The sequence below is a fragment of the Chinchilla lanigera genome, unplaced genomic scaffold, assembly GCF_000276665.1.
Source record: "Chinchilla lanigera isolate Chin_1 unplaced genomic scaffold, ChiLan1.0 scaffold00122, whole genome shotgun sequence".
In the NCBI taxonomy this organism is placed as follows: Eukaryota; Metazoa; Chordata; class Mammalia; order Rodentia; family Chinchillidae; genus Chinchilla; species Chinchilla lanigera.
This window is the reverse complement of record NW_004955523.1, coordinates 3,896,467-3,908,355: the sequence shown is the minus strand read 5'-3', so window position 1 is coordinate 3,908,355 and position 11,889 is coordinate 3,896,467. Positions and strand designations below refer to the sequence as shown.

Genomic DNA, 11,889 nt, shown 5'->3' with positions numbered 1-11,889 from the left:
CCGCGGGGCCCGGCGCGCGCGCGCACCTCGGAATCCGGCTCTGCACAACTCCCCGCGGCGCCTCCGCCCGAGGCTGGGAGACCCGCGCCCAGGTCGGCGGGCTGCGCCTGCCTTGCTCCTCTGATCTGCGTGGAGCGACCCTTGCCCTCTGGTCACCGGGGTGAGCGCTTTGCATTATGCTGGAAAGGGCAGGCCGGGTAGTTCAATCCGAGGCGAGGCAGAGGCTCATCGTGGGGCCCGAGGGTGTTAATTTTTGGGGGGGGGGGCACGGGGGTGAAATTCGGGGATGCTGAAGCTTGCTTTCCTAGGAGGAAGCAAACCGAACGAGAGCTGGAGAGCAATAAGGGTGCTGCATAAAGAACTTTTCCTCCTTCGCCCTGGTTCCAACTTACCTCCTGACCTTAAAGGCAGTTTGCAAGGTTCTTGGATCGCTCCCCGGCATTTCTAGATGGACACGTGGGCAGATGGAGATTTCATGGGTGCTCCCCGTTTGGAAAACAGAGACGTGGGAAATAGCTCACTTTTAAGGAAGGTGGTGTTTATCGGAATTATTGGCGTCCTTCGAAGGGAAGGTTTGGGGGATGGATGTTTCCTAGACTGCATTTACTTTATAGATTTTTTTTTTTCCCTCCTGACCGGTAGTCTGGAGGCAGCGCCCGTTGAAATTTCCTAGTACCTGCTCAAAGATTATGTTTCTAAACTGAAGCCAGTGATGCGATGCAAACGGGAGAGTGAAGGTGTCGCCTTTCCTCAGGCTCCAGGTCTATCTGGATGAACTGGGGTTGGCGTTTCCTCTATAAAGCGAGTCTTTCATGTTGAAACTCTGACTCAGTTTTGAAGCCGTTGTTTTTATACTGGTACTCTGTGGGAGTTAAGTGTCAACATTTTCCTGTTTTCTCATGTGGAAGATCTGCCAGGGCAAAGATTCTCTGAATCTTTTGGAAAAGTACAGGATTTAGCCCTACCGAGTTGCTTCTTACAGCCAGTTTAGTAGGTCTTAATTTTCTTTGTAATCATGATTTAATGATATCCACCTTCCCCAATGTCATTTTTTGAAAGCTACAGTTAGGCTACCTTACCAAGTTGCAAGAAAAAGCTGTTGGGGTAATACAGAACAATGATAATAGCATTGATCTCAGTTAAGAGGTTCAAGTACAGCAGTTTATGGTCACTGATGTGATACAGTTATTAAAGCCTTTTCCCCATGCAATATGCTATTTATACTAAGGCCTTAACACTTAATGTTACGTTTAGATGATGTGGGTGATGGCCTGTGCATAAATGGTTAGTGGCAAAGTAAAATTTTGGGGGTGAATGCTTTTATGTCGGTGATAATTTACTGATGTTACTAAGTGAAGGACTCTTGAAATTGACTGTCATTGTTAGATTGCTCTGGCTGATTGAGAGAACAAGTTTAGCAAGTGGTTGAATACAGTCAGTAGGTGTTGCTGTTGTTAGTTTCTCTGCAGTTCCTGGTACTGCCCCTCGGATTTGAAGTCAGGATTTTAGCGCAGTGAACTTTTCAGATTTGAAGTGTCAGGCAGTGAGAGCTGTGATTTCATTGTCAGATTCTGTGGCAGGGTTGACTTGAACTCTTGGTGGTCATTCCAAGGAACCTCACTGAAGTTATATTTCAAAACTCACTTAACTCTTCTTTTACTGGTATTTTCTGACTTTTGTATTTACTTCGCTTTTGCTTTGAGTTAGGCATGTAATTTTAGTGTATTCACTTTAATTTTTTTTTTTTTTTCTGGTACCGGGAATCAAACTCACGACCTCGTGCTTGCCAGGCAGGCGCTGTGCCGCTGAGCTAAATCCCTGGCCCCTTCACTTTAATTTTTGAAAAATAATTTTAAGTGCATAGGAACTATACAGAGTAATGGGTGTCATTTAGACATGTTTGTACCTGCTCATAATATCTTAGACCATTTCCGCTCCAACCCCCCCCACTCCTCTTAACTGTTCTCTTCCTCTCCTTCTGATCACCTCACCTTGACTTTTAAACACTCTTAAATACCTTCTAGTGACCTTAGAAGTTGTAAGTTGAGGATTGCTTTGGCAGTTTAGTAGCTTGGGTAGCTAAGCTTTGGAGTTTCTCAGGTTGCAAAGTTAGGAAAAAAAATGAATTTCTACATAGCAGACGTTGCAGGTTTTTTTTTTTTTTTTAAAGAAATACTTACTAACTCAGAGCACAATACATTTCGCTATGTATATTTTGTTTCACCTTTTTCTTTCCTTCCTAACCTTGTTCCTGTTTGCAAAAGTAAGGTACTCCTTCTTTGTGTCTGGAGCACAGGTGGCTTTTAGATCTTCTCCCTCAGCTAACTTGGAAGGGTTATAGGGTTGGGGTGGGGTACTTAGGTGCAGGGACACTTGCACACTAAACCGGAACATGTTGTAGGAGCTTCCTTTTGAAAATGCTACTGACTTGGATGGCACCGCGAATTACTGTATTCCTGACAGGCTTGGAGAAGTTTGTGTCATGCTTGTGCCACATCCCTCGAGATTGACAGTCCAGCCAAAATAAGTATTTGTTGTACTTATTTTTTTGGTACAGGAAATAAATTGAATAAATAAATTCTTTTTGTTTTCTGTACCTAGTTAATAAAAACTAAAACGAAACCCACATGCTTGTACGCCATTTTGTTTTTCAAATATAATATGTAAGCTAATTTTTAGGCGATAGTCATTTATCCTTTTGGAGGTCCTGACCTGTGGAGTGAGTCATGGAAACATTGGAGGGAGTCTCTTAGCGCTAGATCTCTCAGACACGGATGATTTGAGTGACAGAATGACAGTGCATTCTGATTTGCAATTAGGAGAGTAAGGAAAAGCGTCTGGGCACATCTTTTGAAGGTAGGAGAAGCTTTGCCAGTCAGTCTTCATCCATTTTCTCCTTTCAGCTTGGCCTGGATTAGTAAGATAACCCCAGAGAGAATGAGAGTTTTCTTAAAGATCTAGAGAGATGAGATGGAGAGATGTAAGGGGCTTTTTTTTTTTTTTTTTAAACCAGGACCTTGGTAAATAGCAGCGGGTTACAAAGTCAGGCAGAGCTAAAGTTATTTTTCTTTGTCTCTGGAGATCTGGGATGAGAATTTCCACCCTACAGATTTCTAATTTGTATGTCTAACTTTAAATTGTGGGAAACTGGCAGTTATATAATGTTTGAGTTTCTTTTTTTCCAGCTTAAGAGAGGCAGGAGAATGTATGTTTGTTGAGAAATGCCAGCTTGGGGAGAGAGAGTTGCAGATTTGTACAAACACAGATCAGTCAGAGATAAGACATCCATCCACCTGCCCCCCCCTACCCTCCCCGGGAGCAGGAACCTCTTAAGTTAAATGAATTTTTGAGACGCAGAAGTAAATTTTGTTTAAACCTTTTCCTCTTTCTACTTTTCCCATAAAGCTTTGTACTAAACCCAAGCGTAGGTAGAATCACTGATTGCTTTCATGGTTCAGCCTCTTGCTTCTTTATATAATGAGCTCTGATCTGCCCAGAGGAAAGCTATTGAGAAGTAGAAAGCAGAGGGCTGTGTGCTGAGAGGTGGTGTTCCTGCAGTGAGGAGTTGACTGTGATCAGTGTCAGTATCTTTTTGTTTTCCGGTGCTCAAGGTTGACCCCAGGGCTTCATGCCTGTTAGCCGTATATTCTGTACCCTCAGCCCTGATCAGTATCTTTTCCTTTAGTCCTTACATTATCTTCCTGTGCCTTATCTTCATATTCTAAATTTTTGTGTAGATAGCGGTTCTAGTTTGATATATTGTGAACACCTTGCAAATTTCCTTTTGTAGTCTCTAGTTCCCAGAATCAACTGACCGTTTGTTTTTGCAAGTTTCTTTTTAGTTCTTGGAGAAGCAGCTGATGATTGAGCTGTCTTACCCGTGTGTTCAAGAAGGGAGTCTGAGTCTGGTGCGGTGGTACCCCAGCACCCCGGGAAACTAGGCAGGAGGATCGCAGGTTGGAGCCCCTGATTTCAGAAGCTGGATGTCGACACTGACTCTTTTCAGTTTGAGAAATACCTGTTACTCTTCAGAGAGTTTCACTGTTGCTTTAGGTTTAAAATTAGGATCTTAGTGCTGACCCTTTGTGCTAGGAATTGAGGTATGATTGCATGGAAAACATGTCTGTAGAGAAGTGATTGGTGATGGAGAGCTCTAGGATTCACAGAAAGGCTCATTAAATGTCCGGGAACCTCAGCATAATCTCTTTTGGTGGGGTTATTGTGGAGGCTGTTTTCAAGTTAGTGTTTTAAAACAGTTGTTTTTCTTTTCTTTTTTTGGTTTGGGTAGGATGTGTGTTGGGGAGGAAGTGAGGGAATGAATAGAGAGGGTAGAGAATCCCAGCGTGCTTTGGGCAGTTTACAGGATAATGGGGGAGTAGTTAAGAGAAAAAAATGGTTAAGATAACAAATTTTATCTTTTTAATCATAATTTTTTCAAGTGCCAACATACAATTATCAAATTCAATTTGTAAGTTCTGTCTCTCTGGCAAAAATCCGAGGAGTCTGGCCCTTTTAGTGTTGGCAGCCATTTCCAGATTTACTCCAAGTTATCTCCAACCGTAGTTCAAACTACACTTCTGGATAACCAGAAGTATATTCAGGTGTTTTTGTTTTTTTTGGTTTTTTTTTTCTGGTACCGGGAATCGAACGCACAACCTTGCGCTTGCCAGGCAGGCGTTGTGCTGCTGAGCTAAATCCCTAGCCCCCCAGAAGTATATTTTGAAGAACCTCAGAATCATTAGGTGAGGTGGTCCTGGCCCTACAGAGGTTGAGTTAGGAAGATCAGAGTTTGAGGCCAGGATAGATTATGTAGTGATGACCTGTCTCCAAAACAAACAAAATCCAAAGAGTTTAGTGTATGAGTCTGTTGTGCTTTACACAGTGTTAGTCAGCTTTGCATTGCTGTGACAGAATACCTGAGAAAGTCTATTTAAAGGAAGAAAGGTTTATTTTAGCTTATGGTTCCAGAGCTTTCAGTCCACAGCCTTAGCTCCATGGCTTTAGGCTGGTGGTAAGGCAAAATGGTAGAAGGGCATGGCGGAGGAAAGCTACACATCTCAGAGTAGCCAGGAAGTAGAGAGGGTGAGAGAACCCCAGAGAAAAAGACTGGGAAGCAAGGTCATGCCCCTGACCCATTCTCTTTTACTAGGCCCAGACAGGCCATCAAATTATGATCTTGTCAGTGACTTAATCTGTTTATGAAGTTAGAGCCCTCATTAATCAAAAGCCTATCAGCAGCCAGGCCTTCATCATAAAAAGTTTTTTGGGGGATATTTTGGATTTTAACTGTTGTAACACTCCCAGTTGAAAGTACAGTGGCTTTTGTATAATTTTTGGGTGTGTGCTTGACAAAGCGTTGAGTAATTAATGGGCTTAACCCACGAAGTAGAAACTTCATTTTGAACAGGTGAGAAGGAGAGCCCCAAAGTCTTCTATAGAGTTTCACTGATTGAAATAGATAACTTGGAGGAAATATGGAAATGACTGCCAACAGCTAAAAGGGTCAGACTCCTCAGATTTTTGCAGGAGAGATAGAACTCACAAATTGAGTTTGATAATTGTAAAAAGGTAAAATTTGTTATCTTAACCATTTTTTGATCTTAACCATTGTTAAGTGTGTATAGTTCAGTAGGTAAAGTTGAAGAACATTCACACTGTTGTGAAACAGATCTCCAGAGTTTCTTTAAAAACTTACACATCTAAACTTTGAATATGTTTTTTTAAAAATAAAAGAAGGAAAATATATTAAGAAAGAGACATCCACTTACAAAATAGCATAAGAACAATAGAAGCCATACAGAGTTACAGACAAAGTGGTAGGAAATTAACAATGGTTGTTGTATTATGTATTGGTATCTTCAAAGTGGTTTCTCAGGAAAACAAATAGAGACATGCAAGGTTGATCAAATAAGTAATCATTAACTGTTCCTTTCAGTAAAGCAGTAGAAGTCAGTAGTACACCCATGTTAACTATCCTGTATATACATACATACATAATTTCCCCTTCTTTCTTTTCTCTTTTCCCTCACCCCAGTAAACTTTGAATGTGTTAAATTCCTTGTTTCCTCCTCTCCTTAGCTCTTGGCACCACTATTCTAATTCTTGTTTCTATGAATTTGACTAGTCCAGTACCTTGTATAAGTGGAATCAGGTAGTATTTGTCTTCTGGGGTTGGCTTATTTCACTGAGTGTAATGTTCTCAAGAATTATCTGTGTTGTACCATGTCAGAATTTGCTTCTGTTTTAAGGCTTAATAGTGTTTCATTAAGTGTATGTGTGTGTAATATACAATATGTACAGTATATATAATGTATACAATATATCCATATATATACTTTGTATATACTCTCTGTATATGCTATACATCTCTCTCTCTCTCTCTCTCTCTCTGTCACACACACACACACACACACATATCACATTTTGTTTATCCATTATTTGTGGATGGATGTGCGTGTCATGTCTACCTACCTCTTGGCTAACGTGAGTTTTGTTGTTACACACATGGGCGTGCAGATATCTCTTCCAGATCATGCTTTTAATTCTTGTAGATATTTACATAGAAGTGGGATCACTGAATCATTTTCCATGGTGTTTGCACCATTTGATAATCCCACAAGGTTTCCAGCTTCTCCACAGCCTTACCAATATGTTTTTTTTAATAGTATTGGGAACTATTGGGAATGTATATAGTACAGTAAGTATTTTTCAATAGTATTTATAGTAGCTGGGAATGCAGGTGTGTTGTACCATGCTGTAATGTATATGAAGTGACGTCTCACTTGTTGTGTCCAATAAGTTCCTCTGATTAATTATGTATACCAAGCATCCTTTCATATTCTTGTTGGCCATTTGTGTCCTATATTTGGAGAAATATGTATTTAAGTCCTTTGTACATATTTAAATTGTGTTATGTGACTTCTTTGGTTGTTGAGTTTTAGGAGTCTTTGTATATTTTCGATATTAAGCTTTTAACAGGTCCGTAATTTACAGATATTTCTTACTATTTCATATGTTGCCTTTTACTCTGCTGAATGTGTCTTTGATGCAGAGAGTTTGTTTTCAAGTTTGATGTATTCCCACTTGTCTACTTTTGTTGCCTGTGTTTTTGTCATCATATCTAAGAAGTCATTACCAGGTCTGTGTCATGAAGCTTTTTCTTACGCTTTTTCTAGGAGTGTTACAGTTTTAGGTCTTATGTTTAAGTCTTGAGTTCATTTTAAGTCAGTTTTTGTTACTGTGTAAATAAGGGTCCACCTTTTTCTTTTGTGTGCGGACATTGCATTTTCCCAGTGCCATTTGTTAATGAGCAGCAAGTGTCCTGACGCCCTTGGTGGAGAGATTTTGACTGTATGTGTCGCTTTGTTTCTGGGCCCTCTATTCCATGAGTCTATTTTTGTTGATATTGGTACCCTACTATTTTGATTGATTTAGCTTTGCAGTGCTTTGAAATCAGCAAGTGTAAGTGGCATTTTTAAACGATGCTGTTGCAGATGTTGAGGGATAGGGGTCATGCGAAACACATCACATAACTTCACTTTTAGAATGTTCGATTCTTCCCATGTTTAGAGTTTATACATCTGATACAAAACAGTTGCGGTTCATTATGGAATTGTCCTATACTAAATATTCTTTATGTGGAGGAAGAAAGAAGCACTAGACATTTCTGCTTGCTGGTTTCTAAGGAGATAAGTCTTAGTTTATCAAGTATTTTTTTTTTTTTTTTCTAAGTAAGACAACTAAAGGAAAAATGGCTCTAAGGAGTTTTGATTAATGTTTTTCCTGAGGAGAAGTTTCAAATGTTGATTTCCCCTACTCTCACATCCACTTTAAGAGACCGTAGCAACCTAGTTTGGGTAATTCTGGATTTTGTTGTTGTCAGATCTTGGAAGTGTTAAGATGTTTGTTCATTGTTTATCCATTTAACAGGTTTTCATTGTCCACCTGTTGTATACCAAATAATCTCTCTTTGTAAAAGCTGAAGTTGAAGGTTGAGATAAATTTCCCCTACTGTAAAAGTTCTGTGAATTTATTATCGTGACTTGGTGAGATGTAAGGCTTTTTAGATGGTAGACATGTTCTTGAAAGAACTGAAGAAAGAGAATAGTTTTAAGTTTCAAAACATTTTCTTCACATTAGTGAGAAAATTCTGTAATGGTGAATAGTCTTTCTGACCATGCTGATCAGAAAACAGTCAACATTTAAACAGCTTTGAGAGTCTTACTTGAAGTCATTTCGGTAGTAGACAGCTATCCAACCTTTCAGCTGATACTGTCATTATTCCAGAAACTTAATTTCTATGTCAGATTAGTAGTTTAGTACCTGTATGGGCGCTTTAGAAAGATCCATTTACCCCTTATTCTAGGTGCTCTGATCTCTTAGATGCCTGGTCATCTGTGCATACCATAGTCTTGAGGTGTGACATTGTGTTACTGAATGCAGAAAAATCACACTGAAGATCAGAGTACTAGTGCTTTGGTAATTAACCTGATAGTTGCTCATGCTGCCGTGTGTGTGTCATATTCAGAGCACCTAGTGTGAGATTCTATGGCTTTGTATGACATTTTCCTTTTAATTTGTTATTAGAAGTTTAACCTATTATTGATTATGCATTAAAAGATTCATTTATGCAAAGTGAAATGTCAGAATGTCCTCCCATGTGGGTTGTTGGCTGTTGTAAATCTGGTTTCATTGTTGCCAGAGAACCCTGGGAGATTTATTCTCGACTTGGCTTTACTACCTTGCTACTTGCCTGGTTCTAGTTATTTTTTCTTTCATTTACTCATCAGCACCTTTTAGATGACAGATAACTCTTCGCATCCTAGGGATACATCCGTCGACAACTCTGAGTGAAATGCGAAGCTCCTGGAGGTTTTGATGAAGAAGGGTTTTTTAAAAGGATTTTTAAAGGGCAGACTTTTGTAATAGGTAGGATGAGGAGGGATGCAAAGGTTGAGACAGGGAGAACGTTAAAGGTTTTCGAAGTAACCGAGGTGAGTATGGTAGCAGCGGGAGGAGGCTGTGAGAAGGGCCGGATTCTGGTCATAGGTGGGGCTAACGTGCTTCTTTGATGGGTGGGTTGGGGCTGAGGTCGTGGAATAATTGAGGCGCCATTTACAGAAATGGAGATGACTGGAGGAGCAGGTTTGGGTGGGGAGTGAAGGTGCTAGTGGAGAAGTCTTTACAGGCTTCGGGTTTCTCATCTGTCAAACAGGGAAAGTATCTGTCTTCAGAATCCTTGAGGTCAAAGGAGAGAAAACAAAATGGAACAAAAAGTAAAACTCCTAAAATGGTGGCCTATAGCGTGGTATTAATTCTGGAAAGAAGCCTGACTTACCATTGTATGTACTTTGTGATGTTCTTTGAACTATTTCACTTGCAGCTAGAATATATTGTGGAAGGTTAGCATTTGCTCTCCGAAGACTGGTTTCTTTCACAGTAGGTGTTTCCCTGCAATCCATTTTGTGATTCCTGGACAGCCTCTGGGAGACACTGGTATTTTGGTTTCCTCTAGGCTGTTTGAGGACTTTATTTTGTGTAAAGCAACTGTGTGGGAGTGTGACACCAGACTTGCCTCTTAATAAGCGTAAGTGACCAAAGTAGTTGTATTGAGGTGGGAGGATATTGTAGTTAAAAAAAAAAAAAATGACACTTTCTTAAATTCTTTACTATGTTAGGCTTTCCATAACTTGAATCAGGTAACGATTTAGAGTCTAGCTATCAGATTTATTACAGAGGCCACACCCTCCATGATTTTTAATCCAGAATATCTATTTATACTCTTAGGTTTTTAAATCACATTAAAATTTTTTATAGGCAGATGAAATATGTAAAATGTATTGACTTAAAACTCAAGGTTGAGTAAAGATGTCAAAACATCAGTCTTCCATTCAGTTTACTAAGGCTTTCCTTTCCTCAGAAGTACTAGTCAGTGTTGTCTCCCGGGCATGAGTTTTGCTTGTAATCTGTACTTTCCTATCGTTCTAGTTCATCCCGTCTCCATCTCTTCAGACAAAAGGTTGGTGGCAGTTCTTGGTTCGTCTAGTCCACAGGCAGTTTTTGCTTTTTTATTATCCTCCTAGTATTGTCACTGGTCACAAGATTCCACTGGGCATTGCTGTGTGCCCCTTGCGTAGCTCTGTGATTCAGAAAGAGAAGGTAGAGGTGTGTTTGAGGACCTGTGTTCACGTTCAGTAAATAGAGCTGTTGAAGGGCTGTTATCTGGATGCTTTCTGTGTTCTGGGTGTTCAGTGGAAAGAGCAGTAATGGCTGTAAAAATTGAGGAAGGCAAGAGCTTCTCAGCAGAGCTTGTGCAGGCAGAGGTTAATTTGGATAGCTCTCTGATATCTGTCAACCAAGAGGAACTCTTTTTATGTTAAGGTTTTGGTCAGATCCTCAGATTTATAAAATAGGTTTACCCATTGTCTAATAATTGTTAAATTACATAATCTTTTGCTCTTCATGGAACGTGCTTACTGTACATTATATTTCAGCTTCTAAGAAACGGAACTGTAGATATGCAGTGTTACCTGCTTGTCTTTCTCACCTGAGCATTGTACTGCTTCCTCCTTGTACTTTTCAGATACCTCTTAGAAGTCATCTCTGAATCTTCCTGTTTTACTTTTGGTCTGATCTTTGAGTAGGTCTTACCATTTTTTCGCTTAAACTGATTCCTCTTTTCAACTTCTCCTGTTACTCTTACACCGCCATCTTTGAGCAGAACCTTCATCTTTATGTCTAAGGGGTTGTTGCCGTCTCCTTTCTGGCTACCTTGAATCTTTGCCCGATCCCTGGGCCTTTTTGCTAATGCACCTCATAAGTAATTGTGCTCCTCTTTTGCCACAAATGGCACTAATGCTTTTCCATGTCAAACTCAGCACTGTTCTGCTTTGCTTGAATGACTTTCCTTCCCTTTCTGTTGGTCTGGCTTCTTTGGCTTCTCAGGACTATGTCTTTGCCTTCACATCTGGGCTTCTGATTTCTCCCTTGACAGATTATTCTGATTTCCTTGAACCTTTACATTCTAGTTCTACTCACTTAAAAATTCTACCAAGTTGCTCAGCTAATGCCCTCTCTCTCTTACCCCTTTTCCTGCATCTTATGCCCTGTAACACTATCTTCTCTGCCTCATCTCTTTTGGTGCCATGCCAGAGCCCCAAACTACTCCTACCTCTTTCTGATCTTTCACGATCTGCTTCCTTCATTGAGCTCTTCCTGGTTATTTTATTTATTTATTTATTTTTATTTTAAAAATAAAAGGAGGAAAACATTAACAGACAGACAAACTTTTATAAAATAGCAAAAGAACAGTATAGACAATACAGAGTTACAAACAAATTGTTAAGAAATTAATAATTCTTGTTGTATTACATATTGATATCTTCAAAGTGGTTTCTCGTGAAAACAGATAGAGACATGCAGTATTCATCAATCAAGGACTCATTGGCAGTTTCTTTCAGCAAAGAAATAGAAGAGAGTAGAACAGCCATGTTAACTATCCTCTATATACATACATACAAAATTTTCCTTCTTTCCCTTCTCTTCTCCCACATCTCAGTTGCCCTTTGCCCTTGAGCGTTTTCCTATTATTTCACAATGTCTATCATACCTCTGAGTTTAAATTAACTTTTTCAGGTTTTACACTAGTGAATCAATGCGGTGCTTGCACAGGCAGGTCTGATTTATTTCACTTATGAGTGTGGTCTGTAGTTGTGACCATTTACCTATAAAGGCCTCAAGTTTATCTTTCTTTATAGCTGAATAGTATTCCATTATATAAAATACCACAATTTTCTTATCCAGCCCTCCGTGGATGGACATTTGGGTTGCTTCCACAATTTAGCAATTACAAATTGTGCTGCTATGAACATAGGTGCACATATATCGCTG

The 11,889-nt window shown here is 39.8% G+C and overlaps 1 protein-coding gene across 6 annotated transcripts in view; it reads left to right on the top strand.

Annotated features, from left to right (window-relative positions):
* The first annotated feature begins 26 nt into the window (after positions 1 to 26).
* The window catches only part of Sipa1l1 (signal-induced proliferation-associated 1 like 1), a 362,523-nt gene continuing 350,660 nt past the window's right edge, over positions 27 to 11,889 (top strand). For all 6 annotated transcript variants that reach the window (XR_264641.2, XM_005409446.2, XM_005409450.2 and 3 more), the window contains exon 1: positions 27 to 160. The gene's annotated coding sequence lies outside the window, so the exon portion shown is untranslated. The remainder of the gene's footprint in view (positions 161 to 11,889) is intronic.